Source organism: Lissotriton vulgaris, chromosome 5 (assembly GCF_964263255.1).
Source record: "Lissotriton vulgaris chromosome 5, aLisVul1.2, whole genome shotgun sequence".
Taxonomy (NCBI): domain Eukaryota; kingdom Metazoa; phylum Chordata; class Amphibia; order Caudata; family Salamandridae; genus Lissotriton; species Lissotriton vulgaris.
Genome location: NC_141693.1, coordinates 1216667148 through 1216691844, shown reverse-complemented (window position 1 = coordinate 1216691844; position 24697 = coordinate 1216667148). Strand labels below are relative to the sequence as shown.

General features: G+C 41.1%; 1 long non-coding RNA gene across 1 annotated transcript in view; it reads right to left on the bottom strand.

The window, feature by feature from the left end:
* LOC147712323 (uncharacterized) overlaps positions 1-3073 on the bottom strand; it is a 122287-nt gene extending 119214 nt beyond the window's left edge. Inside the window, exon 1 of the long non-coding RNA XR_015295746.1 lies at positions 2993-3073. This is a non-coding gene — a long non-coding RNA (uncharacterized LOC147712323). The remainder of the gene's footprint in view (positions 1-2992) is intronic.
* Positions 3074-24697: the final 21624 nt, after the last annotated feature.

Here is a 24697-nt window from a genome sequence, read left to right as displayed (position 1 = left end):
AGTGTCAATAGGGTATCAGTTGAAATAAAGAACAGTTATCATTTGTAATTGTGTCTATAGCGCTTACTAGCATTTAAGCACTTTTCAGTGACTAGTAGTCTACTCCGAAACCCAAAGGATTAGTGGTTTATTAGTATTGGGAAATATAAGTTGTTAATTTGGATGGTGAACATGCAAGTCTGTTAGTTTGATTGAATAGGATTTAGTAGAGATAGAGGAGGGAAGACTTTAGAAGGGTTATAATGGAGATCATAGTAGTAAAATGAGGTATGTTGTGAAGGTAGACATCTTCACTTTGTTAAAACCAACTAATGCTGTTTAATTTCACAAAATATATTTTTTGTTTTCTCTTTGTTTAAATCATTGGTTGAGCAGTTATGTTATGTTAGTTATTTTTTTTTCTTGATATTTACAGCTCTGATAAAGCACACATATTAGCTGTGAAAAATTCAATTTTATGAAATTTGAATTTTATCTAAATGAAATCAAAGCAATAAAAGACAGGACAGATCATTATTTAATACAGGTTTTACACCTTTTGGATTGCATATTTGGTGACCTTCCACAAACACAAAAACAAGTAATCTCTCATTATCTACGAGCATAAGGAGGAAAAACGTTCCTGTGGGTCATATCTTGCAACAATCCTATGAAACCACTGTAAAGCTTCATGAAGGAGGGTCATTGTGTGTTGATGGTGTTCTTCAAATAGAGCCGGGCGCTGCTTTCACCAGCCATTTGTTTGTATGGGATTACTTGGACTCTAGACATTTCTAATTAAGCCACGATATTTGTCTGCACTTTTGTGAAGACGTGTGAGAAGAACATCACTGTAAACAGTAGCACAACAAACTAATAGTGCTAGGACCCCACTGCAGACCTCAGGTAAAGCCTGTTAAAGGGAAGTGATGGTAGATGTAAATAGGGATCCTAGAGGTCCAGGGGAACAAGCTCATCTCTAACCTCTGAGTTGAGAGCCAGAAGAGCTTGGTTTGCAGAAATCTTTAACTTGCCTGCTGTATGAACGGATTGAAAAGGTGTAGTATCAGGAGAAGGCAGACTTTATTGGGGACCATCAAGTAAATAGAGTGTAATTGTGAGCCGCTTTTTTCAAGAAGCACCACCTCTACAGCTCCATAAGGCAAGCACCTCTAATAGCAAAAGATGTGGTGGAGATCACGTCCTAGTGGAGGGAAGCAGGTCAGGAATAGGTATCCAAATCAACCCTGGCAAATTTTGTCAGATCAGCCCGTACGGTGCATAGAAAGTGTAGCGAGTGAACCTAACCACTACAAGGAGGGTTTTGGGGAGAGGCTTTTACCCCAAGAAAATGTGGCCAAAAATGGTGCATTCTACAACAGTTCCCATAAAATGTTCAATTGTATTAGCTTTTAAAACATAGTAAATTATGAACTTACAGTGCACCAGGATACAACAATCTTCACTATGACCCCCTACATCTCTTACATGTGTTTCATGTGTTTTATAGTGCCTCTCATAGCAGTGTAGGATGTAAGAGCACTTTAAATCATACACAAATACAGAGACAATGAGAAAAACTGCTGTCCTGCTACAAAAATGGCCTGCCCCCAGTATAAAAACCTGACACCCCCACACCCTTTCAGACTCCCAGGGAAATGCCTGATGCCTGGTCCTGCCAGTCGGGCCTTGGAGGGGAGGAACAGAAGAGTAGAGTGTAGCTCTTGCAGATCAACTGCATAAGCCAGTGATTTGCCATGGTGGCAGAATCTAGCTCCAAGTGATTTATAAGTAAATTAAATACGTCAATTAGGTGTAAGCCAATTTCACCATGTTGTGAGACAAGCACTCAGCAGTGGTAAGGTGCACAGAGGCCTTAAGACAACAAAAACTAATTTCAGCAAAACATGGAGAGTTATGGCAAAAAGTTTGGGAAAGTCTAACACAATGGCATTTAAATTAACCAACCTATGAGAGGTCTATCTGGGCACACGCCAGCTACTCAGCCACACAATACCCTCGCGGATGATAGTGTGCTCTACAAATGCACTTAAAATAACTGGCTAGCCATATAGTAGAAGTGAATAGTTTTTCAGTGTTTGCCATGCTTACAGGTGTGATCAGAAACGATTGCCCGGAAGCCCCAGCAACACAAAATCGCTACCCTCAATAAACATCCTGCTCTCTGTGCGCAAAAGCAAACAATAATCTTTCCTTTTTCAGAAGTCACTATGTTAGGATCAATCAGATATAGAAGCAATGTTTTGCTCTATGTGTTGAACTTTATCAGTGCTGTCACTTCCGTAACTTTTCAGACTGGCATTTTAAAATAAGTTCACAGTGGCAAAACCCTTTTGGGTTATTTTTTTCACTGATGTAGCACAAAAAATGGTGACTGGAAAAGATGGAGATATTATTTAGCAAATTGCCTCTTTAACATGTCATTTAGCATAAGAATTAGCAATAATTGCTGCTTTTAACATATAAGATAAATATGCGTATTAATATTTTGTGGCTTTTCTATCTGGCATCTGAATTTGTAGAGCAAACAGCATCAAGTGCAAGAAACATTCAATGAGGAAAGGGGCAAAAAGCATCCTCGCTTAACAAAAACTAGAAAAGAAAAAAAAATAAAGTTGATGTGGACGATTTCTTTCTGGAATACTTGATATTCTTGCCCCAATGTAACTGCACTAGATGCAATCTACCTGAATTTTTATGGCAAACCGGCCTCGAGGACGCAAGTGGTTAATGCTATTTTTTCATTATTTGTTCTGTACATCAGTCTGTGACAATGCATAAAATGCGTTCTACCGATGAGCAAAATGCAAATATGTTATTATTTATGTTTCCCTAGTCTGTGCTTATTTGCCTAGCTGCTTAATGCTACATTAGGTCATTATCACATAGTTCCTCAGGGGTTCTGTGGTCATTTCAACTCTTTTTAAACATGCTGAAATATTTATTGGACAAAAACTTCTTTGCAAAAGATATCTCTCGTGCTGACAATTACCTGCCCAAGTTGAACTCAGTTCAGCATCTGATCTGAATGTTCATTTGTAGTGAAGCGGTCTGTCGTGTGCTGTGTGTTGAACAGCTGGCGTCACCTTCTGGAATTCTCTGTCTATGGATTTTCTTAAATATTCTGGCGATGGCGCCGAACAATATGTTACGAACACGTTCTTCCCATAATAAAATCTATCGGCTCTTTTTGACTGAACCCAGAGCCAGCCTTTCCTCCTGACCCTGAAGAATTCTGCATCTTTAAAGAAGGATTATTTATACCCTTTAGACATAATTGTTGTTTTTGCAAACTGAGTGTGTCAAAACACAGTAGTGCCTCAGGGGGGCACGCTTGAGAGTAAAGGTGTCTCATGACATTGATTAAAACATAAATAAAAAAGAACTTCAACCATTTTAGAAAAAGTAACGGGCAGATGGCATCACATGCAAGCTGCTAACCCCTGGAGAGTTCACGCTACGGTCCTTCTGCGTCCAGCACCTGCACACACCAACCTGTGCCACTGATGTAGTGGAAATTATTGTTTATATGTAGGGGTGCATTATAATCACGTGTAGAGCTCAACTGCATATTCTCCTTTGTCGTGTTAACTTGAAGTGCTTGAATTGTGAAATGTATTAACTCAAACATGTTGTATTTTAGGGCATTTGAATTGAACATGAAAGAATTAAAGCAGTAAATAAATGTAACTAGTTGAAACATTAAGGTGAAAAACTCATGTTGAGCTACTGACGATCATCCATTTATTAAGAGCGTTTACGAATGTGCCATTTTCCATGTAAGTAGGAATATTAACTAAATGTGTCTTTGTTCCCTATGCAATTCCGTTAATAGTTGGATTTCATGTGTGCATTGGATTTCGTTCTCTCTCACGTTCAGATGGAAGAAGTGCCCTTACTAGCCAGAATAATGTCTTTGTTTTATTAGTCAGGCAAGGAGAGAAGGTGATACATAGTGAGCTAAGCTAATAAGAGAGACTGTTGTGTTTCACACCAGAGTAGGCCCGGGAATCAAGGTCAACAGTTGCAGTTCAGGAACACCGCTATCCCATGGAGAGTTACCTTTGAGAACGTGTTCAGAGCAGATGGGGTGACCCGCAAGGACTATTGGGAAAAATACCTGTAATAGTTTGATGTTAGAGTAGGGAAAGAGGCCACTTCTTCTCTGCATTTGGAGCGAGAGCATCGTGAGATGAGCTCTGTCTCGATAGCTTTATGCTACCCGACCAATCAATGGTGGAGAGACTTCTTAGGAAGACTCCACATGCTGACTGCTTTTAGATCTTTTACTGAAAATGCTTGAGTAGGGATGTCATCTTAGAGCTAATGTAGGGATAGATGACTACTTTTTATTCACCAGCCCTTGATGCAGGGAAACTTGGGGGCATATGTATCAAGCCCTTTTCCGGTTCGCAAACGTTCCGATTCTCAGAATCTACTTGTTTGCGAATTTGAAAAGGCCTTTTGGGATGTATCATCCCAAAAGGGCATCGCAAAATAAGGAATCACAAAATTTGTGATTCCCTATTTTGCAATAGCATTTAAGGAATAGCAAATTGCGATTCCTTAAATGCAATGTAGAAAGCATCTAAATTATGCACATATGGCATACAAAATTGCAAATTAGCACCAATTTACAGTTGGTGGTAATTTGAAAATTCTTTGAAAAAAGCACTTCTTTGCTTTTTTCAAAGTGCTGTGTGGCACACATACATGCAGGTCAGGTCAGGTCAAAGTTAACTTTATTTGGCTACTTAAAGCCATAAAAGTGCAACAATAAAAAATATCGTAAAATCCTACTCAAGACAAAGTTCATAATCAGCAGCCCCCTTAGGTAATAGCAAAATAAGAAGCACACCATCATATAATGTATTCATTCGTAGAGAGTTAAAACACATATCATAAGAACCATGACAGAACATGAATAGGAGATCAATCGCCATAACATAGTTCAACCTGGGAGTTCAGAATAAAATTTGTCCCACATACACTTGCTCATATTTACAGTTAAAAATAGGAAAAGAGCCATAATAAACAATACTGCAACATACAGAGAATAAAAATAAGTTATATATTTTTTTAATTTACATAGCATGATTAAGGACAATATCTGCAGACTGACTCAGGGGCAACCTGTTCCTAAGTCTAATTGCCCCTGATAGAAAACTGGCTACCCCAAAACAGACCAAAGGTGACGCTAGTGTTTGAAGGTAGACCCACGCTGGCCTAACCTGTACAAAGTTAGAACTTCTAAGCAGAAAAACATTATATGGAGGGTGGCTTGCTCCGAGAAGTTGTCACAGGGGCAAGGTTTTAGTGTGCCCTCCCTAAAGTAGCCTTTAGGGACGGCTAGTAGCCAGGGAACCATATTCAATCTGAATCTTATTAGAACAAAGAGATGGTACGGTTTATTAATATAAGATAGATATGGTTGCATATGTTGGCCCAGGCTCAATGTGAATAATCTTCTCACCATAGTTTTTTTTAGGTTGTTCTCCTCTCTTAGTACCTTTCATCTATCCAGGAACTGTTGCTTGACGTATCTAATGGCTAGTTTACCTAGAGCAGTAGGACTCAAAAATAAGTCTGGGCAACCAAGGGTTTCCATTTGGTCCTTAATGTATTTCAACCAAGGAATCTCTAACACCTTTTCTAGGATAAGGTAGTCTTGGATGATCAGTTGGTTTAGGTTAGGCATTGGTTGGGCCCAAATTCTCAGCCAACGTATTAAAGGCGAAGCTGCGATCTGATCAGAGATAAAGCCCGCTCCCAGTTTCTCATGTATATTAAAAATTGGGGTGGATGCAGGGACCGAGAGCAGTTTACGCATGAAGATGTTTTCGGCCCCTTGGATTTCTTTCACATCGATGTAGCCCCAAATATCACTGCCGTAAGTAGCCATAGGGATACACTTGGCGTTATAGATCTTCATGAGTGCGGGGAGCGGTTTTGATCCTACTCTTTTAGCAAAGTCTAGAGTAGCCCCTGATGCTCTAGCTAGCACATTCTTTTTATGGACACGCTGCGTATGCCAAGTGAGTTGGTCATCAAAAAGAACCCCGAAATAGGGGAAAGTGGGGACTTTTACTAACTCAACTCCCTTGCAATAGAATTTAGACTTTGCTGCCCTCCTCGAGCCTATGGTCATAGCATGCGATTTTTAAAGTTATTAAATAAGTACAAAGACTCCATAAAATCTATAAAATAGTTTAAAAGGAGTTGCACACCCCTTGCCGTTCTGGCCATTAAAACTGCGTCATCGGCATACAGAAGCACGGAAATCATTTTAGAACCGGCTCTGGATATGTCTTTACAGCAAGAGACCAGTAAATCCCCTAGTTTATTTAGGTAGGGGGTAAACAGCAAGGGGGCCAATATGCACCCCTGCCGGACCCCCTTTTTTACTGCCCAAGAGTCAGTAAGGCTGCCCTCTTCTTTGAAGCAGGCCGCCGCTGTTGTATTTTCGTGAATAGCAGCCAGAAATGAGATCAGGTCAACATCTAGTCCTACGTCTTGAAGAATCAGCCACAGCTTTGACCTATTAACAAGGTCAAATGCCGAGATTAAGACCATGAAGGCCAGATGAAGATCCCCACGCTTTGCACATGCACATTTCAGGGGTGCAACAGGGTGTCCTTTTGGAACCCTTACACCCTTGAAATTGCATGCCTACTTTGCAAGTGCCTATTGGGTACTCGCAATTTGCACACACTATTCCCTTTCATTCCTATGGGCCTCTTGGCCGGTAGGAATGAATGGAAAGGGATTCCTTAATTGCAACTCGCAATTTGCGAGTCACAATTAGGGAATGCCAAGGATTCGCAAAATAATTGCTAATTTTTATTTACATCTCGTTTTGCGATTCTCAAATAGCGATTCTCTACAACTCGCTATTTGAGAATCGCGAATGCTTTATTTGATACCTATGCCACTGGGACTCATGATTTCTGATCCTCTGCATCCTATTTCTTGAATGAATTGTTTTGTGCATGTTGCTTCGCCTCAATTTTATTCACAGCTTTGGCTTTATGTTGAATCTGATGTATTTCTACACCCTCATTTTGAGATGTCTTTCTAGCCAGTTTTTTGGACTTTGTAGTAACTAACTAACTTTATGTAGTTGTCTGTGGTTATTATGTGTCCAGAGAGAAATTTCAGTTGAAGTAAATTGACGTTAATAATGATTTCCTCCCCTCCACACTTACATGCTGCTAAAAATAAATATTGGATTGTGATTCTTGATTATGGCCTGAATTTATGGGCCGGCTCTTTCACTACTATACCATATAGTGACAATAAGGCCGGGCGATAATATGGGGTAAGGTCCATGTACGCTCCAGCTTTATTCTGAGGCGCTCCTTGCATAGTGACCGATATGGCCATATATTTGCTTGCATATTGCATCTGAAATGCAAGCACCTAATTTGCTTAAGCAGCACACTGAGTGACTCATTTTGCAAATGAATTGTTTGCATTTTCAAAGTAAAATGTATCACAATTCCTGTTGCCTGACTCAATTAAAGGGGCCCAAGCTAGGTCATACCATATGGGGTCTGATTTATCAAATTTTGCGCTGCTGCAAAGTGACACATTTGAGTGAAAAGTTTTGATAAGGGATGTCATTTCCAGGGTAAAAGCTGCCATTTTTGTAGGACAATTAGCGCTATTCATTGGTTTGCACAAACTTGTTTCAAAAGATGTTCCCCAGGTGGCACTTTGGCATTCCAATGTTACACCAATATTTTTTAATGCAAAGCGATTTAAAAAAAGATTGTGAGACCTGGCTTTCCAGAAAAAAATTACGTCATCTTGAGCGAGGCATAAAACAGGAGAAATGTTATTAATTATTATAACTTGTTTGTGTGCAGCACTGTACAGCATGCTTCAAATGTGTGGAATGGTAAAAAAATATTCTAAGCATAGTATTTTGCAGTGGAGGGGTATCCTTCAAGTACACAACCCCTGCTGGACATAAAATGCAAACCTTTGCATAAAAAAACCATTGATGGCATTTCCTCTTCTGAAGCATGCATGGAAAAAGGGAAAAAACGAGGAGAAATAAAAGTATTCCTCCTCATTGTGCAACTCATAGGCCTCCCCTGGGGAGGCGTAGGCTTCTGACGCATTCCCAGCTTTACACAATGTCGTAAATCTGGGACTGTGTCAGGTTCAATGGATGGTTCTGATACTTCCGACTCAGAGGCAGAAAGTAGCTCCCACCCGTTTGAACAACAAGGACGATACATCCCTTTTGATCCCAACCAAGGTAAGATGCAAACTTTTTTAGGCCAGTGAGGTACGTGCAGGAACAGACAGAAAGCCCGCTTTCAGTCCAACTTCAGAGGCAATTTCCAGAACCAATACTATCCTCCCAACAACCAGAATCATCTTGCTAATATGTATACGCATATTTACCTAATCTAACTCCGGAATGCCTTATAACTACCTACCTCATAGTTATTCTACGAGTGAACCACATGCTATATATCCTAACCTCTAAGCTAACTATTAATGTAAACGCTCATGCTATGTAAATTTATATATACTCCATATAAGGATCTACTTCAGTATTTCACACAAGTATCTACCTCATATTCTGATTGACTTTAAAAGTGTTACTACATATGTGAATTATAACCGACCTCATACTGTGAAGCGCTCTGATACCCACGGGTCTTGTTTGCGCTATACAAAACTTTATAATAAATAAATAAATAAATAAATAAATTCATTTGTACCTCACACTCGAGTAAATGTATTTGAATTGTATCAGGACATTTCACATTTCTTCACGAGGTACATCTTAGAAAATACTTTGCAACTAATTATACAATCACTCCTCTTTTACTCCAACCTTAGACCAAGTTGGTCCAGAGGTTGCAGTGTTTGAACATGAAGTTTTAAATCGCTTAGATAGATCTACAAAATACACCCCAAGACTGTGTTTGAATCTTAACAAAGATGAATTTGCATCACTTCGACAATTGTCACATCACAAATCCCTTACAGTCAAGAACTGCGATAAGATTGGTGGTATCCCAGTGATGGACACTGCACAAAACGAACTAAAATTACCTCTCATTTGAGTTACATTCATTTTTACAACAAAATCACTACTGACCCCACGTCTAAAACTATATCTAAAATCCAGCGCTTGACTAACAAGGAATGTTTGGCTGTGAAAAGGAGTACGAATTCCCAAAATACCTTGCATTTATGGAATCCCTAAAATTCATGAAAACGTAACAGATCCTCCTTACCAACTGATTGGATCGGTCACTAAACCCTTGTCTAAATACATAGACAATTTTTTACAACCTAACATACTAGCCATTCCATTGCATATCAAATATACAAGAGAAATTATTAATAACGTTGAAAATATTTTGTTTTATCCTCAAAGCTACACATTGATAACTCTGGATATCGAGACATATATAGCAATATACCGCAATCAGAGGCATGAGAGGCAGTAGCATGGTTTATTGACACCTATGATGTAAGCTGCCCCAGGAACTTTCCATTAGAGTGTCTAAACATTGTGCTATCTGAAAAGAAGATTAAATTCGGGAATACCCTCTGCAAGCAAATTAAAGTGGTAAGTATGGGGCTTCGGTAGCCCCCTCAGCAGACAACATTAATATGGCACTCTTTGAAAAGAAATGAATTCACAATGAAATAGCACCCTTTCATGAATCGGTGACTCACTGGTCTTGATACATCGATGATGTTTTTTTCATCTGGACAGATACAGCAGAGTCACTTACTGAGTTCCTGGTATGGCTTAATCTGTGTGATAATAACCTTAAATTCACATCACATACCAGCCATTCCCAACTCGAGTTCCTTGATATCATGATCCATCACAACAATGGGATCTTATAAGTAGATCTCTTTGTTAAACCTCCTGCGAGAAACACCTTTTTGCACTTTGAGAGTTTCCATCCTTGTAGGCAAAAACAAAGCATCCGTTTTGGGCAATTCCTTAGACTTCGTTGTAACTGTTCTAACCTCCAAGATTTTGACCTTCAAGATTCCATGATGATAGAAAAACGTCTTGCGAGAGGTTACCCGAAACGTCTTGTAAGAGAATCTTTCAAATGAGCCAGATACTACGATAGAGATTCCTTGCTAAGATCAAGTCCTGCAGCACCATTGACCCAACTTGTGTGCGTCACAAAACATTGTACAATGAATGAGACAGTAAGGCAAATCATCATTTCTAATTGGCGTATTTTGAACTCTTCTACCACACAAGAAATCAAATTGCCCAAAAAGTTATTTGCACATCGACGAACATCGACTGAACAAAAATATCAAGGATCTGATTGCGCATTCATGTTACACAACAGGCTAAGGATTAGTTCAAAGAACAATTGATGGGATTGCTCCCAGCAAGTGACACTGTGATTGAAGTAGGAACCCTATCCCATAATGAATATACCATTAAAGATAACCAATTTAGAAATTGTAAAATCAAAAGTGCGATTTTTCTTTTATTATGTCCCTGTAATCTAGGGTATGTGGGTGAAACTTCACGCACTGAACATCAATTGGTGATTTGAAAAACAAAACTAACTGCACACCCAGTGAAACAATATCTGAAGAAACACAATGCCAATAAAAACAGTTGGCATATTTTGGAAAAAATATAAACTATGCAAGACTCCAAAAGCACTGAGATACTAAGAAGGCGTGAGTTAAAAAAAAATAAGGATTGAACAATGAGATTCCATGCTATTAGATATAATGCATAATGTAGCAGCTCCCCAACTACCAAGCTAGTCCTTCTACCAAGCTATTTGCAACTAGCTCATCAAATTGATTACATTTTATATAGGGCTTTGGTCTTTCCACTACATGCCTTTGCTACCTGCCGGCTATTATCGGTGCCCTCTTCTTATAGATACACTCTCATAATTGCTTTCCTTGCATAAGATTTCCATCACCACTTTCGAGTTAGTTTCACATTAGCCACCTATATTGCTTATTATCTTGCAGGCATTTGTTTTATTTTGCAGATCTGAGGAAGTTTCCCTTCTTAACATATGTATTGAGTCCTTCCACTGTATCTATTCAGGTTACGCCTAAACACTGTTTTTTCTTTGTTTGCCGCATACGATTCAGGGCGTCTGAGTGTGTCGTTAAGCCTTGCCTTGCCCTGTTTGGAGCACAGATTTAGACACAGGATTGAACTCTTGAATTACACTTACCAACACCGTTTTGTCTGTTGCTCTCACTTTAATTGCTGCATGCTGTTAAGAATTAGTTTTTTTAACCTGGTAGGTGTATAGGCACTTCATTCTTTTGCTTTGTCCAATCACTTGATGTAATCGGTCTAATGTATTATTGTCATATGTAAACAAGGCCATAAAGGGGACCCAAAGCGACCCTGGCAATTAGTCCTAACTGCCCCATTTCAAGAATAGATTGTGATGCACAGCACTAATCCATAGTTTCTCCTGCGATGCTACTCCAGTGAGCTTTCTGGCAGCACACTGAGTTGGTTCCTCTATATTTATGTTGAAACTATTCTACAATTATTTCATTACCAAACATGCACATTTGTATTCTATTTTTAATAACGGTACCCTTGGTCTTGTTCATTGCTACAGGCTTCGTCTTGGCTCAGTGATTACTACGCTTGGCTTACCACTTCTAGATATGAGGACTGTGGACGTCCTAACTTTTATTATGATTCATCCTTGACTTTCCACAGAGGCCAGAAATGTATCCTTTTCTATTTGATATTTATATTCTTAACCATTTATCCTCCTGATTTTAAGGTATGTCTGCATTAAGCAGATATCTACATTGATTAGGTATATTTGACTCAGAAACTACTTTGTAGTACTGTGACACACATGACCCGTTGCCCGTTGTTCACAGGCCTTGATTTAGATATTTTTCCTAGAGAGTAAATCAAGATTTGATCATATGGTATCCTACGATTTGCTCTTCAGTATTGTTATCAGGTACTAGCTTTTATCATTAGAGCGCAATACCCTTCTTCTGCTGGACATTTGTGTCCAATTGTTGTTGCTCTATGCTCAGTACCTCTTGGTATTTATTTCTGCCTTTTAGGCGGTTCTCAGAAAGAAAAGATTAAACTAGTTGCTTGGTCATGGTGAGCATAAAATGTGTCATCTTCACTTACTCCTTTCATCTTGCATCACACTCTTTTCTACTTTCTTTGGGTTCTTGTGGAACTTTAGATGCCATAACTGGCTTTAGGCGTACTCAGAGCACTAATTCTATATCTTTTCACATTCACTTTGAATCCTATTCAAGCACAATATATATGTTCTCTTTATCTATTTGGTCAACACATGAGCATGCTTTGGGTCCGCGACTCTTTTATTTGGACTAGGTTCACCACTGAAACCTGTATGTATTTATGGGAGATGTCTATGACTTAGGGGCTGATTCTGATCTGGGTCGGAAAGCACTCTGACCGAGCCGGATCTGGGGTGTTTTCCGACCAATCCAGACTCCTGCAGTCCGACCGAGAGAATACGATGCGGCCGTATGCTGTCGGACTTGGTTCGGTCGGACTGCCATAGAAAACAATAGGAGCCGGTCGTACGACGCGTACATGGGCTTCCATTTATTGAATGGGTACGTTGTGGACAAGTGTGCCCCCTATAGTGAGTACGTGTTGATGCCATCCATACCGTACATGCCTGTGTTTGGGAGACCCATGGTTCTCCCCCTATGTCTGAGTTGTAAGGCTGTGGGTAACAAGGGGTCCGATACGGACCTCCAAAGTCCACCTCCAGGAGCTATTGCGAGCCGGAAGCTCCGACTCGATCCGGCTTTCCGAATCGAGCATCGTACTAGCTCGGTCATGAAACATCTCCATTGCACGCCACGGCTAGCTTAAGGCCGAGACGTACAGAGCGGTTCGGACCCGAAAACTATTTGGATGGAGATTCCACGCTTGTTCGCATCGTACTTCGACGTCCGGACCGTGTACGAACCGGATGGAAATTCAACCTCCGAATCAGATCCGCTACTGCCGAACCCGATTCGGTGCCCTTCAGACTGAGATCGGAATTGGCCCATTTTCAACCTATTTATGTAGAAAATGTTTTTTATGTGGTTTCCTGACAAAAGCGGCAGGCTTGCCGAAACGCGCGTCGAATATTCCGAAGAATCAGCACCACATTTATGTATTTGTTGATATGTATGTTTTTAGTAGAGTAGCTTTTCTTCTGATTGTGTGTATGAGGTATTCTAATGTTTTTTGATATGTACTGTCTTGACATTAACATTTTTATGTACAGTGTGTAGTGACAAGATTTATAAAACAAGACAGAGAGTGAGATCATTATTATTAAGAATCTAATCTCTGCATCTAGTAGTTAACACACTGGTCTGTTATTCACTATATCTACTTGGGTCATTGTTTGAAGTGATGGAGAGCACTCCTGCATTTTGGGAGGACCAAGGTAGGCTATTTTTTGTGTAGCTGCTGCATGGATAGCTATGCTCCATTGTTAGATTTCACTCACATTTTTCTGGGAGCACTGCTGTACCACAACTTATGACAAAATGGCACCTATAGCTAAGTGATTCATTTAAGGACCAGCTCTCTCCATTGCTTACAGATAGCAACCTGAGTGAAGTGCAAGATAGTAGTGTATACTATTGCTATATGCTGTTATAGTTTCCTTCCAAACGTTTTGCCTCCCGCCCAAAAAAAACAACAAGTAAACAGAGTTTTGAACTACTTTATGTCACCTGATACGTGGGAAGTAGCCCCCGTGGGAAGCTCAGACAACAATATGCCGCTTATCAGGGAAGATCTTTTGACTTCCTAAAGGGACTTTAAACATGAACTGTGGGAAGACTTTAAGACAGACATGAACGCATCACTGGAAAATCCAAGCAAACTTACATCCCTCCAACAAGATTTAGACAATGTGCATACTTGTACTAAGGACCTTGAAACTGAAATGCAAGACCTAAAACAACCTCTTCCCAAGGTCGAGGCAATGGCGCAAAACTTCCGGATGCAACTTCAGATGGCATTTCTGAAATCGGAAGATGCTTTGATGTTTGTACTACGCTCAGGGTTTCCCAGTGACACCAGGACTGGTGCTGCAGATGGAACTATGACGATACTCCCCAGGCGGAAACCATTTAATGTTGTACTTACAGCAGGGACCGAGCAACATGGCTGATGCCTGGTGGAGCTGCTTAGGCAGCTATAGAGGGGTTTGGCTCTGGTTCACCCCCTCAGCCGTCACCTCCACAACCAGACATTGGACATAGTTTTTTTCCTCATCTCCCTGTAGTGTTTCCTTTCCCTCCCCGCCTCCTCCCTACGTGATCCTTGTGAATACCTCCCCTTTGCCATCCCTGCGTGTTTTGGATTGTTGGTTTCCAGCCATTTCCTCACTTTGACTGTTTTGTCTCTCTGAAGTACTTTCCGCCTGGCCAGTCTGCCTGACAATATCTGGATTCCTTACCCCTTTTATCATTCCTTCTCTACCTTCCATTCCACATTTGACGTGTCTCTTTGCTATGTTTACTCTTGGCTCCTGTAACGGATGTCATTTTTGTAACCTGTAACACGCTGATCCTCATGTAGGGTGACTTTACATGGCCTTGTAAATATGGGCAAGCCCATTGCGCTGCCGGTACGTCAAAAAGTGATGCACCAGTGGCACAATGGACTTGTAAATAAGGCCCACTGTCTGTAATCATTCCAGACAAACTCTAGTTATAGAGACCCAGACCCCAGTATTTTAGATTACTGCTGGACTAAGGAACCTGCCAGGAAGAAGAGCTGCCAGGAGGAGTACTGCCCCTTTTCTTTGTGCTTTGCTGGGTCGGCCTGCAGTTGCTGCTTCTGTCTTGAGAAGGGAAAGGGCTGTACTGTTCTTTCTGCAATCAAAGTATCTCCTAGGGCTTGATGTAAAGCTTGCCTCCTGTTGGATGTCTCAGGAAAATCAAAGACTTCATCAACTCCTGGGTACCGGCTTCTGGAACTGGATGTTTCAGCTGCCACAGAGGAAAAAGGTAACCAGACGCTGTCTATGATGCTTCTGCCGACTCCGAGTCCTGGAGGCACTGCAGGGGGCACCCCTGCAATTCTGCACCACAACCCTGGTTTCACCAATGATGTCTGCTAAAGCTGCCACCATGCCGCTGCTTGCACTGCGACCCGTGGGCACCGAACACCGCACCACCTTGCTGCACATCTTCGCCCTAGTATCCCCGACAATGTCGCTTCATGACGACACCAACGCCATGGTTTAAGGTCACTGCTCATCAGTTACACGATGCATCAACCTCATCCCAAACTGCAGCCTTGGCCTACCGACACCAGCACCATCGACTCCACTTCGTCAACCGACAACAGCGCTTCAGCAACGACGACACCACTGCTGACCTCTCAGCACCGCGACGAGCACTGCATCACTTCGCACCGCAGCCCTGGTCTCACTGATACCGCTGGATGAACATCACCAAGGTGCTGCCTGCATCATGACCTGAGGGCACTTCGCACTGCAGCATCCAAAACCTGTTGACACCAGTGCTCCTTACTTCAACCAAGGGGAGTTAGATCTGCAATGCAAGTGACTTCAAGGGCCCAACGACTCCTGCACCGACCTCCGGACCTGATGCCTGCTGACGCCTGCTCTTCGCAGCTCATTGAGAGGTCGCCGACGCCCTGTATTTATAAAGATACGGTTTTGAAGGTCTTCCAGACACCGTAGCTGGCCTGCGACACTGCACCAGCCAGAACTGTTTGGATGTGTTGTTCATGACGCCGCAATAGCCCCAGAGGAGTTATCGACTTCAAGGAACTGTATTTCAAGTCTATTTGTAAGGTTTTTTTTAATAGTTTTAAGAGTGTATTGTGGACTATAATTGTTTTGGTCTTGTTTATATAAAATATTGGCTACATTTATTAACTGGTGTAGCGCCCTTTTGTAGTGCTTATACAGTATTACTGTTAGTTATGTGCAAAGGCTTTACACACTGCCTCCAAGATAAGCCTGACTGCTCATGCCAAGCAACCAAGGGGGTGAGCAGGGGTCATTTTAGAATTGTAACTCCCTCATCCTGAGTAGGAAGAAGTGTCCCTACTTGGACAAAGGTACCTACCTCTGCCAACTAGAGACCCCCACTTCTAACAGCAATGAACAGAGACATAAAACTGTCACAATAGTATGACATGTAAATGGTGTTTCTGAAATGCAAAAACTCTTAAACTAGAGAGTGATGTGGATATGCTCAAATTTTCAAATATGGTGGGATTTTGATAATTACCAAATTGGCCCTCATTAAAAGCACTTTTTAGAAACATGTGTTCCTCGTCTTCTGTAGTTCAGGAAGCATGAATTTAAACAGAGGCAAACAAGCCACCAATGTGCCACGTGTGAATGATATATTTTGAATGAGACTAGCAAGGCCAATTACCATAGGTGTAGTGCATGGTAAACAATGTTCTGCATGAATTTAGGATGGGAGGTGAGTATAATCCTACTGTCACCCAGTTTCCCATGTCAATCATATTGACAGTACATCAATGAAATCCCATTCTTTTCAGGGTGCTAATTGTCGAGCAGGGATGCAGGTCTCATAGAGGTAACTTTGAGTTGTCTCCAAAGATGAGATATGTCTCAGTGCTACAAGAGGAAAAGACCTCCCCTGGAATATTGTCATTGAAGCCATTTTTGAAGGTCTGAAGGTGATAAATCCAACATGTCTCCTTTTCTAAGAAGACTTTGTCTGCATTTTGGACGACATGGTTCATTGCCCCCAGACCTTCCCATTGGAGATCATTCTCTATATGGTTGGCTGCCAAATAATGGTTGTTCATTCTCGTGGTGACCTTCTTATATCTAATGTAGCTATTGTGCACCCCTATTTGGGTCTTTAACTTCCTACTGGTCGTTCCGATGTACTTTAAACTGCACAGGGAGGTGATCATACAGACCACATGGCTGTGGTTTTGCAATTTGTGTGCTTCCTTAGAGTCCATCCTGTGTTCAAACTGAGTTCCACAAATTTTGTAGTTTTAGTTAGCTGACAAATATTACACAAATCTCATGTATTATGGCCTACTACTGGTTGTAAACCCCACAGCTGTGACACAGTATTTGTTCTTGTCAGTGGTATTTATTTGTTTACTATGTGAGCACGTATTTTCCACACCCTCTTGTGGGCAAATCTAATTTTTTCCTGTTTCAGTGATCCTGATTTGATGTGGTTAGAGGCAGCATTGTATGTGGTCACACAGGTATGGGTTTCCATTGTGGGGGGTGTTCAGATGGTTCCAGAAGTCTCTCTCTGTTTTGATGCCATGCTCACATTTGTAACACTTCTGCATAATGTGGTCATGGTAATCTCTGTCCCTCAATTTGTCTGCAAGATCATCCCCCACATGCATCAATCTAGGATTTTGCATTTCTTAAATAGCGAAAATTAAGGAATCGCTATTTAGGAAATGCAAAATCCTATGCATCAAGAAATCCTAAAAGTTTTTAGGATTTCTTAATTTTCGGAAATTGCGATTCCTTAATTGCGAATTGCAATTAAGGAATGGCATTACATTGATTCCTATGGGCCTAGAGGCCCATAGGAATCAATGCCGTTTTGCATTTCTTTTGTTTTGCACTCGCAATTTGTTGATGCATTTCAAGGGTGCAGAGGGGGGTCCGAAGGACCCCCCCCTGCACCCCTGAAATGTATTTTCAAGTGCATGTTTCACACACGCATGTCCTAAGGACATGTCTGTCTGTAACATGCATGTTTAAAAAATGCATTTTTTTGCTTTTTTTTAAATTTTCGCAAATTAACACGAGGGTCAACCTCGTGTTAATTTGCACCTCCTATTTTAGAATTCACATTTTTTTAAAAAATCATGCATTGCATTTAAGGAATCGCACACATGCGATTCCTTAAATGCAAACGCATTTTCTAGAAGTGCAAAAAATTCCTAAAAGTTTCATGCATAGCAAAAAGTGATTTTGGAATCGCAAACGGCCGATTTTTCCGATTCGCACCGTTTGCGAGTCCAAAATCCTTTGATGCATGTGGGCCCATGTGTTTTAAGTTTGTACTCCTGGATATTGCTGCAATTCCTTCCAATCCACTAAAACCGACTATACATGGGATTTTGACGTCCTTTACGATTTCTCGTAAAGGGCATGAATGGAAACTTCTGAATTTCAGCAAGCTGTTCCTATCAGTTGGCTTGTAGTATATTTTGGATTTTATCCACCTCCCTCTGGGTAGATATCAAGGAAAGGGAGCTAGATGTTACTCACATAGTATTGGAACTTTAGAATATTGTTACTTCATCTCCTTCCCATAAAATGAGAACATTGTCTATGCAGCGTTTCCAGATAATTATTCTGTGTCTTTATGGGCTTTGGTTGGTTAGCACCTCTTCTTCTTCTTCAAAATGGCTTACATACAGACCCACCAAGCTCGGGGCAAAAGTGCCTCCGATCGAAATTCCGAGGGCCTGCAAATACATAGAACCCTGAAATTCCAGGAAATTCTTCATCATTGTCAATCTACAGCATTCCAATATGAAATGCTGAGGCGTGTGGTGCTTCTATTCTTCGTTAAAGATAATCTGCTCTATGGTCTCCAAAGGTGTCTTTTGGGGCAGACTTTTATGCTAGCTCCTAATATCCAGTCCGACCAGCAAATTACAGGTTGAATAAAAAGTTGGTCCTGAGTACCGTTGTGGTAAGTTTACGATTAGTCTCATGAAAACATTGACAAACACGAGAAGGGTTCTAGGGTAGAGCTGGTACCTGATACCTGATACTATTGGGCGTCCCAGAGAGGGGGTATTTTGTTCTTATGCTTCTTTGGAAGAACACAGAAATATGGTGCTCTTGCATCCTTTGAGACTAAAAAGTCAGCCTCTTGCTTTGGGATCCACCCACTGACTTCAGCTTCTTCCATCAAACTGCAGATAGCGTTCAGTTGTTTCTTCATCGGGTCTTGCTCAGTGGTTTTATAGTACTTCTCATCTGACGGCAGAATAGTGCACTCCATCTTTATCCATTTTCTCTCCACCTTTATCAGCAGTATTCAGAACGACATCTGGGCTGCTGGCTAGTTCTCTCAGACCCTGTTCCTCTCTTCTGGTAATGTTGTGAAAAGTCTTGAACTTAGTTATATCGGTGGATTCGATCTCTTTGAAGAGGGCCTGCTCAAAAGTCTGTATTTCAACAGGAACTGTTGTTGTTGGGGCAGATGTTCAATTTATTCCTCAAGCTTGTGTCTCCCCCATCAGCCGCTTCTTGTCTATCTTTGAAAAAGGCTCCTAACTTGATTTTCTCTTGAATTCTGCAATCGCGCAATGTAGCCAGAAATGGGCAGAGGTGGGGTCAGGGACAAAACTGAGTCCCTTGTTAAGGATGGTGGTCTGTTCTGCTGTCAGTGCCGTGAGGTTGAACACTAAAGTGTGCTTGTTATTGTTCTTGGTGTCTGGTCTTTGGTTCTTGTCCTGGTTTGTATGCCCTGGTTCGAACCTTACCATCAAATCTCCTTCTTTCTCCTTCCTCTTAGGGGCTCTGGCCTCTCACTGGAGGGATTTTCTGTAGTTTGCTCTGCATGAAGGGGTTCATCCAGATTCTAAATTTCAGAGGGAAGTAGGGAGCGGGTTGTTGACCAAAACACGGTCCCCGGCAGTACTGGTGCCAGCCACTCCCTCTCCCTCTTCCTCTACGTCTCCCTCTACAATGCTGTCCATTGGAGGTCTGTAGTGCTCCTTCTCTAATATGCCGATTTCTGACACAGCCATCTAGTGTAATATTCGAAATGTATACCATGTCCATTTGCGGTGCACGCTCCATAAATTACTTGCTCCCAAAACACAGAGTGTGTCCTGAAAGACTCCTGATTCATTTTAACATATGATGCTATAGCTAACCCAATGTTTTCCTTAAAAATGGGGTCTAATAAAGCAGTAGAATGACATTGTCATATCTTGTATGCATGGATGGTATTTTGAATATTTGAAGTTAGCACCATATTTGTCGGAATGGGGTGCTGAAAACAATGTTAATTCAATAAACCCATAGGTATTCTGAAAAATCCAAGCATCACACAAAGAACAAGGGTCGCAAATGAGCCACAGCTATTCAGCATGAGGCAGCAAGGGTTTAGTATGCAGCTGGTGTTGCATTTTGGAGCACACTGTCACAAATATATTTATAAAGTACACTGACATCAACAAACCTCACATTTTAAATGATGAAACTATACTCCTAAGAAAATAAAATGTGTGGAAATTGGGGTTCAGAAAATATTTGTAAATTGAGCATCACCAAGTAAAGTGTGTTGATATTTTTTGATTCGATGGAAATCTTTGTTTCCATCACAAAAAGCTATTCATTTGTGCTTCTCTCATTTCCTATTTTGAAATATCTGTACAGTTCATTTATAGGTATTTACTTTTTATTGTGAGTTGGGGTAAACAACATCCTACATCCTTTCCTTTCACTCCAGCAAGTTTGTCACATAGTTAATTTGTCAGAATCCTCAAAATGTACGTCAGAGAAAGAAAAGTAAACACCATTCTCTGTGTTAAAAAAAAACACCTTGTCTGAAGGCAAGCCAGACATTTGACCTCGGTTTGTGAGAAGATAAAAAGATAAAAACAAAATTTAAAGTCATCTTTAATGCTCATTTACCTTTATTTGGGGAGTTCTGCTGCACCCCTGCACCCTGTCTTCCAGCACCCATGACTTTATGGCTTACCTGGTACCACAACTAATTTATTTAATGACATTGTCTGTATCCTAGTCTCTGCTCTTTCTGTTTCCCCCCTTATGATCCTCAGTCATTTCAATCCAGATCCGAAGCGGACTCCTTACCAGTCACTTGTTCTAAACTACTCAGGGCCCAATTCACAAATGTAAACTTAGACCTAAAGTCTAAGGGGCTTATTTACAAGCCCAGTGCACGAATGGAACGTCACTTTTAATGTTGTCCTGGCCAGACAATGGGCTTACCAATACCTACGGGGCCACATAAAGCCACCCTGCATGGCTTTTCATGGACTCATAGATATGGTGTGAGGCAAGGCAGAGTAAGTCACGATGTTGTCTCACACTGCAATGGGGAGGCATGCATGGGTGTTACCGAGGGTGTTACCACGTAAAACCCAGCCATTTCACACATTACCAGATTTACAACAAGCTGTAAACCTGGGAATCAGTCAAAAGCCTACCCCTCCTTGGTGGCTTAAGATATGTTTTTGTGAGGGATGGTGTCCCCTCCCATGCAGAAACAACTTAATTTCAATGCAGGCACCCTTGCACAATGGTGCATGGGTGACTATGTTGAAGAATAGCAGCCATTTGAGTGCCAGTGTAGTAACAGAGGACAGGATTGCACCATATCTCATAGATGTAGCGTATTTCTGCCCTTTTCTTTAGATGTAGGGCAGCACAGCAGGAAGGCTTGTGGCACTTCCCTAAGGCAAAGTTTTGTAAATGAGGTCCTAAGTTTAGAACAGAAGTCTAACTGTGGGCCCAATTCACAAATGTAAACTTAAACTTCCAAATTGGCAAGCAAGTAGTTTTTGCCCTGCCTGTATGTGTCATCGATTACTATTTTCTATTCTATTCATGGGCCCGGGATGACTCACATGGAGAGGGAAAATCTGCATCATGAAGTCAACCCTGAATAGGGATGGCCTGCCGATATAATAAAGACCACTTGCACAGAAGGGGCCCCCTGAAACTGACTGGCAGAGGGAGCAGGGGAATGAAAGCTTGTGCCCCTGTGTCTCCCCTGCATCTATCTTCCTCCTGGAAAAGAAATTGCAATTTTGAACTGTGTGATAAGCTGAAGATTGTGCATCCCTCTCGCTTAACTGTTCATGTTACATCAATATTGCATATTTGCTAATATGTTTGGGGAAGACTTTTGGTATCACTTAAATACTGTGATTGTGATCCAACAAATTGTTACTTGATGGGATGCCTGAGTATGCTTGAGTAAGTAGCTGTCTGGTTGGTTTGATAGAATGAATGTGTGTGACTCAAGATGCATATTGATATTGATTTTCGTGACATTGATCTTTATGTCTTTTGTATTGTATTAATTAAATTATATAAATAATGATATATATTTTCCTATTTACTTGTATGTATTCTATTTTGGTTTGTAGGACTGAGTTTTTTGTATCGGTGACTTACCAGCACCAGATCAAGGTAACTTTAGGCAGACCAGTGTTTTTCTGTATTGCTAATATATTAAAGACCACCCTGCTGTGGGTAGGTTACAGCCAATGATTATGATCTAGCAAAGCCAATTATAAGCTCCGCTGTCACAAATCCCATCTATACCTGTGGTGGGGGAACTGCAGTTTTGGTGGAATAGGGTTTTCACTGATTCACAGTGGAAATAGTACTCCATCAAACCCAAAAATTGCCTACTTGCCTTCAATTGCCATGTTATTTCTAGTGTCTGTATCTATGAAATCCTGTGGATAAATATAATAGATCATAAGAAATTAATCACTATTATTAAGGATGTGTATGATATCTTCTATAACTTTATTTCACTGCTGTAAATGGTTCCGAATCATGACTGAATGTCATCCAGGAATATCTAAGTTATTGACACAAGTCTATTAATAAGTAAGTAAGTAAGCAAGTAAATCTTTATTTCTCAGTTAATTAAAAGCATTGCAAATTTTAGCATATAAAACATTAGTTAAATACTATTATTATATAAAAAAAATGTAAAAGTAGAAATAGCTTCATATAAAAAAATAGTAATTACTACCCAAATGTATGCTTCTTTCAAGCTGAGCATAGAATTAAAATAGAGTGAAACTCTTGTTTTGCCTGGACTGGTTGTGTCAGAAGACTTACATCAAGGTGTAGACCGAACTGTAATATATGATTCCAACAGAAAATGCTTGTTTTTCAACACAGTAATATTGGTCCGTAGTGATCCCCTACTGTTTTATTGTGTGCTAATTGGCATTCGGGAGTCCAATCCCATATTGAATGGTTAATTCCTATTCGTAGCCCCTTTCAGTTTTGCTTCTTAGCTTGGAGTCATCCATCCAGTGTCTGCCTTCTATCGTTCTTGTTTTTTTCTGCTTCCTCCAGGAATTTGACAACATGGCTTGCTAGTTGAATATTTTTTCCCTCAAAGCAAGCCTTGACCGCCTGCCGGCATGTTCTTATACCCAGCTGATTAAAGGGCACTTTAAGGTGAGATCTGCGCTCTGTGTCCAGGCCTTTACAGGTGAATATTAGGTGCTGGATGTCTTCTTTTGCGTTCCCACATATTCGGCAATTGGATGTTGCTTGAGGCCTTTTCCATGGGGGTAGATGGTTTTGTACTGGGAGTTGGCCCAGCCGTAAGCGTAGGAACTTCTCCTTTGTGCGTCTGGTGAACCCGGCTCCTAAATAGCTTTGGCAGGGACTGCTTGTGTAGCTTTGGATGACTAGCCAGCCCTGAGCCCGGTTAGCTAGGCTTGCTTTATCCTCAAATAATGAGATAGATCTTACTGATTTGTTGACTAGCTGTTTAAAGGTGTTGTGAGACACACTGAGCTTCCAGGCTTCTTGTGGGCACAAGGAGTTTATTGAGTGATTAAGATATTTTGCGGCCACACTATTGCTCTAACTTTCTATCTCATTCCATAGATAGTGATTTAGGCTTGCGTCTTCTCCTCTCTGGATCTTATGCCATCTTTTGGCGTTAGCACCCATTCGCTCCATCGATTGATTTCTCAGGCCGAATTCCAGCCTTATTTGTGCCTGAGAGGTGTAGTTGGGCAGGCTGAAATCATTCTCATGGCCTTCGCTATTGTACTGTTCAATAGCTAAGCGTCCCACCCTCGGAGGAATTTGCTTCCGTAAGTTACTGCCGATGTTAATTTTGCCGGGAGCACTTGAAGCAGGGGGGGTGAAGCTTCAGCCGACTGCTTTCGTTTTGAGGCTCCTTAGTGCAATCACTATGCTGATGCCCCTCCGTTTTATTGCTTCCTTTTGCTGTTGGAATGAGCCCTTTCTGTCAAGGATTACCCCTAAGTACCTGTACTCCACTATTTCCAGGGTGATCCCTTCCATGTGCCAGCGGAATCCAGCTGATGTTGTTTTTGCATTTATCGGTACAAAAGGGGGTGGTGATAGGTGGAGCATCTGAATCAATCAAACACTCACACCCAGTCAAAATATCTGGGTTTAATCCATCACCGTTCTTTAGCCCACTCTGCCACCCCAGTTCAGACATGGCTATATGCAAATCAGTCTGACCCTGTGCCTCATGGGAACAGTCCAGCCCGAACTGCCAAGTTTTTGCATTTATCTTCATTATTTTGGTTTTTAAAAGGATAATGCTTGAGCTATTCTCTGTTGAGTACTTGAATGTTGTGCTGATCAGATGCTGTAGTCCTATCGGTGTTCTGCTGATTAGCACAATATCATCAGCATACATTAGGTTGGAGAGAGTAAGACCACCTATGCTTGGAGCGTGAGATTTGCTTTCATCCAGCTGCTGTGCAAGGTCAGACAAAACGATGTTGAATAATGTTGGCGCTAGCACGCAACCTTGTTTTAGGCCTTTTGTGGTTGTTATTTTTCTTGACAGGAAGTTTCCTGATCTTAGCTTGATTTGGCCCATGTGTCCGTATGTAATAAAATCAGCTGTGTAAGTAGCCCTGGTGGAATGTTCCTTTCTTCCAGAT